Here is a 6,500-nt window from a genome sequence, read left to right as displayed (position 1 = left end):
TGCTTTCTGTCTCTGTGTCTGCCTGGGCGTGGCTACACTCTCTGGCCCCTGCAGCCAAGCTCCAGCTACACGCCTGGTCCTCATCCCACTAATCAAGCTCCTGCAGTATATCAACCCCAGTCTTCCTCGTCATTCTTCGCCTGATCGTCAGTTAACCACATGTGGTACATGCATCAAGGCCTGCCATCAACTCAAGTAAAATTCTTTGTGCTTTCTGTGTGCCCCCTGGATAAACCTGTATTTCTCTGTGCTCAGAATAACTCTTCCTCTGGAGATTCTGCTGAACGCCACGCCCCGCTCTGCTCACATCTCGCTCTGTCTTGTTGAAACATATCACCCAGCCTTCTGTTGCACAACTCAATAAAATCCTTTGTTACCCCTTTTGAGCCATTCCGAGTCTGCCTTTGAGTCCAAAAGTTCTCACATTGCAATTATATTGCATTTCTGTCAATAGATCCTCAGAAACATAACACACTGAACCTTTAAAGTGGTGCTGGAGGCCAGGGCGAAGTCATCCAGAGTAACTATATATTAATGTGTCTCGGAGGTTCTTGGACCTGTCACGTTCTGCCTGTCGGCTATGTTTAAGTTTAGCTCTCTGTGGGTATTTGGATATTTTGATCAGTTCAGCATCTGTCTAATAGCATGTTGGGTTTTGGTTTCTGTCCTGAGTCCAGTAACCTAGTTTATGTCTGTGTTTTGTGGTGTCCTGTTTTCCAGTTGGTTCCATCTCTGTCCCCTACTTCATTCTGTTAGTCAGTTGTTTCCTGTTTGAGGTTCGGTTCCTGGTCTTGTGTTCTCTGTTTAGCTTTGTGTATTCCCTTGTTCATTTACTGGTTCTGTTTAGCTCTCTTTGTACCGGTCTGTCATGTACTACAGATTGTTCCCTGCATCTTAGCTCTGTGTCTTAGCTCCTAGTTTTGTGTCTCAGTTCATGTCTTAGTGTTTACTTCTGGTCTGTGTTCTAATGTGTTATTTTGCCAATGTCTAATCTGAGTTCTGTTTCGTCTTTGCTTCAGCCTGTGGTCCTTGTTGTTAATGTATGGTGTCTTGCATCTGTAAGTGTCTCTCTGTTTCCCCCTGCTGTTTCTCTGCCTGCCTCGTTAGCCCTGATCCCGGTCACCTGTGTTGCTCCCGCCCTGCTCGTTTGTCCCTTTGTATAAATGTTTGGTGTTTCTGTTCATTTCCTGTCTGGTCATTGTAGTGTATACACTCCTATTGAAAACTGAAGAGATTTTCAGGCAGGGTGAAAAATTTTGTTTTGCCCCACCTACATGTACAAAATTTCCGTGGTACATGTATCATGTTCAGACGTACAACAAAGCCTCTTGGAGTGATGCCCGACACCCAACAGGAAGTCAGACATTTCGTATTTATTGGTTGTTTTCAGATGATTTACACACTCTGTACTTAAAACTCATCCTAGACTGTGCAGTCTAAACCCACTGACGATTAAAAGTTGTACAAACGGTGAGTTTTCATTGAAAATCAATAATTCGCCATAAAAAGGAATTTTTTTGTAAGTTCAGTCTACATGCTCACTGCACCAAATTTGGGGTGCATTATAAGAGTCCCGCCCTGAACACATCCACATACCAATATTCACTCAGTCATTGCGCGACCTGCTGGCAACCGGAAATGACACGATTCATGCTGTAATGTACTACTCCTAGCAGGTTGGACATCTGAACTTCAAAACTGTCCCAGAAAACGCTTAACATATAGATGAGGCCATGTTGTAAAACTTGAGTTTTCGGTTAACAGCGTGGCGGTGGCGTGGCGGCAAAGTTAAACTCTTTGCCATGAAACAGGAAGTTTTTGTAACTTGACTGTACATGCAACAAGTGTCTTGTACTGAACACATGTGCATGCCAAAATTCACCCATTGTCAACAAAGCAGCCCCAGTGGCATGTTTCACCTACATGTATGAAATTTCTGTGGCACGTATCATGTTCAGATGTACCAAAAACCCTCTTGGAATTAATTAATGTATGTTTTATGTCTCTTCTCCTTGAATATTTGATCTAGTGTTTTGTCTTTGTTTTTTTTTTACTTTGAAGTACTTTATGACTGGTGTCTGTGAAAGCTGCTACATAAATAAACTTGTTTGCTTAAGCTTATGGGTGTGAAAAACACACAAATACTTGTTACTTCCTGTGTGTGTGTATGTATGTGTGTGTATATGTTAAAGCCCGACTGATTTGGGTTTTTGGGGACCGATGCCAATATTAAAGTGAAAAAGAGTCAATTTATGAGCTGATTTTTTGATTTTGAAAATTATTTGGATAGTAGACCCCTATCCTGTATAAACTACACTTAGAACAGGCCAATATTAAAACCTGTATGTTCTGTATGTGGGCTATAATACCTTTTCCTAGATGGATTATGTTAATAAAATAGATTACAGTCTCAACAACTTAACATGTAAACAATTGCACACCAAAAAATATGTGCTGCTAGAAGGTGCAACTTTTTCAGCCATCTGTAAACAGAGAGAGTAAGAGAGAATAAACGTGTATTTTACTTACACATAATCTGCCATAATAATTACTTTCAATGTAGCAAATTCACATCTAGTTATCTCTTTACCAGCATTCTATAATTCTAACCAAATCTACAAGAACCCATTTCTCAACCACTATCTGGCTCTAAAACATGCTGTCTACAGTGATCTGCTGTTGAATGCAGCTAATACTTCATGACTGTCTACAACCAGTACTTGCAACATTCACACTAACATTTTACATTTGAAAAAAGAGCAAACTTGCCGGTAGATAACTTTGTCTGTCAGGAAGCCGTGTTAGATACTTTTTCATCTCACGTTTATTTACATGTCCGCTCTGGTTTAATCATTTCAGACACCGTGTGGAACTACAGACAAACGTCTTGCAGACATATTTAGAATATGTTAAACTCTAGGACTATAGTTTAACCACTCATTAATGTTAGTGCTCCTCCTCTGATAAACATGGCATTAGCTTTGTGGCTAATTTACCAATGTGCAGAATTAGCTCCAGTAAGCAATATTAATATTTAGAGGTGATGGACTTGTCACAGGGTTGGTTAGGTGTGTTTTGTGCTTGTGTCTGTGTTGATGATTTCACCATGGGGCAGCCCTATGAATGGCCTATAGATAGAGATGTGTGTGTGTTCATATGCATGCATGCCACTTCCTCATTTTCAAGTCAATTCTTGTAACTTTAAAGGAACTTCACTTCTATATCTGCTCGCAAGACCTGAAGAAAATGTAAGTCATCATAACTTCTATATGACACATTTAAAATCAAAGAACAAAAGGTACAGATAAAAAAGATGGAAAAATGTTAAAAACGTTGACACTTATTCAATAGTTATTTCCTGAGTCAGTAGAAAGCTACAATTCTATTTTTATATTCACTAACATAAAACTTTTACTGCCTATTTGGCAACGGGCTGTAACCTCAGAAAAGAACCACAGGCCTGATTTCTCTGTTGCTTGGAACAGCAATTATTCTGCTTCTAATGTGAAGAAATCAGGTCGGATCGCCACAAACGCCACAAACTGACCTGCTCCCAACACAACACAAATAACCTTTGCTGAAAAGCAGCAGGCAAACTAATGCCAATGTATCAGTGGAGAGCATGGATAATTTTAACCTCAAGTTGATAAAAATATTACTGTAAAATTGCAGTTGGAGTTTAAATGAGTTTCCATCATGTTGTGTGCAGCTGAGTCTGTGTGTCTGTTTTTGCTCGCTTCAACAAGACATTCTTTCATCTTTTATGTCTTGTTTGTAACGGTTGTGAGTCAGGACAGAAAGACCCAAACGCAACACTCAGGATTAAACAGGTTTTATTAAGGGGGAAAAAAAGGGCTGACGGAGTGGTGGATACCGGGGGACACGGCCAGGGGGACCGAAGAGCTAGTAGGGCAGAGGAGGCTGAGACAAGGGAGCCAAGTGGCACGGGGGACCGAGGAAGAGAAGAGGCACGGGAGAACTGACCCGGGGAGTCGGTGGAGGAGTGTGGTGGCAGGCTGACTGCGAGGCACAAGGAAGAGCAGGGAGGCCGCCGTGGCGGAAGCCAAAGAGGATAGGGCAGGTAGGCGAGCCCAGCCGACACGACGGAGGTGAGTGAACCTGGGGAGTGACTGCTGGCAGAGGAGATTGCTGATGAGGTGCAGGAGTGGATCATCAGCTGGGCTCAGGAGCGGAGAGAGAGAGGGAAAACACACGCAGGGGGAGAGGAGGAGACACAGAGAGGCAGGCAAAACACAGGGGAAAACAGAACGGTAGGAAAAAATAAACAGGACACTCACCGTCAGCCGGGCTGCCACCACAACAAACTGATTTTTATCAGTAAAATAATAATAATAATCTTTATTTGTAGAGCACTTTTCAAAAACAAGTTACAAAGTGCTTCAACAAGTGCAAAGACAACAATACAAGCAAGAAAACATTGAAAAGACCAAAATACACGTTTAAGATAAATATAAAATAAGTAAAATAGAATAAAATAAAGTCAAATAAGATCTGGAAAGACTCTCCTATAAAAGTATGTTTTAAGAAGTTCACTGACTCAGCCGACCTGATTTCCTCGGGCAGGCTGTTCCAGAGCCTCGGGGCCCTGACAGCAAACGCTCTGTCCCCTTTAGTTTTCAGTCGAGACTCTGGAACAGACAACAGACCTCTGCCCGAGGATCTCAAGGTACATGCTGGTGTGTATGGGACTAAAAGTTCAGAAATATAACAAGGCGAGAGGCCATGAAGAGCTTTAAAAGTGATCAATAGAATTTTTTGTCAATTCTAAAACATACTGGGAGCCAGTGTAATGAAGCTAAAATAGGAGTAATGTGGTCATATTTCTTTGTTCTGGTTAAAAGCCTGGCAGCTGAGTTCTGGACAGTCTGGAGTCGATCAGTAGATTTTTGGGTTAAACAAGTGAAAAGGCTGTTGCAATAATCCAGGCGTGAAGAGATGAAGGCGTGTAAAATGGTCTCGGTGTCCTTAAAAGTTAACATAGATTGAATTTTTACTATATTTCTAAGTTGATAAAAACATGATTGAACAAGCTTTGTGGTGTGCTGCTCGAAATTTAAATTACTATCAAACCAGACAGCTATGGAGGACTGATTCTGACAAATTCAGAAATAAATACAGAAATAAATAAATGCTCAATAAATAAATAAGCATCTGATTTAATGCACAAAAAAATAAAGTAAATAAATAAATGTAGGTAGTAATTAATTATACAAAGAGACATAAATGTATATATCTATTTTAATTAGCTTCTTTACTTATTCTCCTTTGTAATAATTTCCTTATTTATTTATTGTCCGTTATAATCTTCAGTATATACAGGTCTGTGCATTCCTCACTGCATTGGATTGCATACACTAGATTGCTTTTCTTGTGTTTGGGTGTGCAGTCTTTGGGGTGGACCAGTATCTGTCTTAGTGTGTTCTTGGGGATGTTGTGTTTGTTGGCTGAGTTTCTCTGATACTCCAGACACGTATGGAATCACAATGTTGTTGCGTTTGACCTTCTTTTCCTCCTCCCCTGTAGTTTTGTTCATCTTGGATCTTGTGGCTGTTTTCACAAAGGTCCATTTAGGGTATCCACAGGCTGTAAGTGCCCCCTTCAGGTGGTTCTGTTCCTTCTCTCTGGCTTGGGCGCTTGTTGGTATGTTTTCCGCTCTGTGGTGTAGTGTTCTCATGACCACTAGCTTGTGCTCCAGTGGGTGGTGTGAATCGAATCGATGACCCTGGCAAACGACCCCACTGAGGTTAAATAGCTGAGTTTCCCTGCCAGTCAGTCAGAACTGAAGAAGTCCTTTGGATGAGGGACGAAACATCTTCCAGTATCTTCAACCAAGTCCAGTTGCCCTTGACTTTAACCTTCGTTGGGTCTCCTATTGGTGGATCAGTCAGACGGGAGAGCTCTAGGCCTACTCTACCTGCACACATCAACAAGCTTGCTCCTCACACAGTCAGATGGCTTCCTTCAGTGTGCTGAGGTGTTTAGCAACTCTGTTTGAAGACACTACCAGCCATGTCTTCCTTCTCTTTTCATGTGAACGCTTTGAGTGTTTTCAGTTTGCTGCGTGCATGGACACAGAACTGCAGTATAGGGAGAAGCACACAGTCAGCTAGCTGCAGCTAAATCTGGAGTGCACATTGTATTCAATTCTGTATGGTAAATTCCACATACAACATAATTTATCAAATTACACAACGGATATACAGTATGAAAATAAGATTAATTGGATTATACTGACTTTACTTAGATTTAAGTACTGCAGTTGTACATTTGAAATACCTTCCTACCTTTCTGATTGGAAGTCTTCTTGAGATGGTATAAAACATTTCTCCTTAAATTATGCTTTGAGTTGTGGACAACTATGACCCCATTAATAAAAAAATTAAACATTTCACTGCCCAAGTCAGCTATAACACAAGCCTTGTTCATTAGACTAGATGCTGTACAGATTTTGCTCTAACACACAGTAACGATGAAATGTG

The sequence above is a fragment of the Micropterus salmoides genome, unplaced genomic scaffold, assembly GCF_014851395.1.
Source record: "Micropterus salmoides isolate LMB-PRFRI ecotype aquatic unplaced genomic scaffold, ASM1485139v1 Ms_hic_scaffold_11, whole genome shotgun sequence".
Classification (NCBI taxonomy): Eukaryota; Metazoa; Chordata; class Actinopteri; order Centrarchiformes; family Centrarchidae; genus Micropterus; species Micropterus salmoides.
This window is presented reverse-complemented; position numbering follows the sequence as displayed.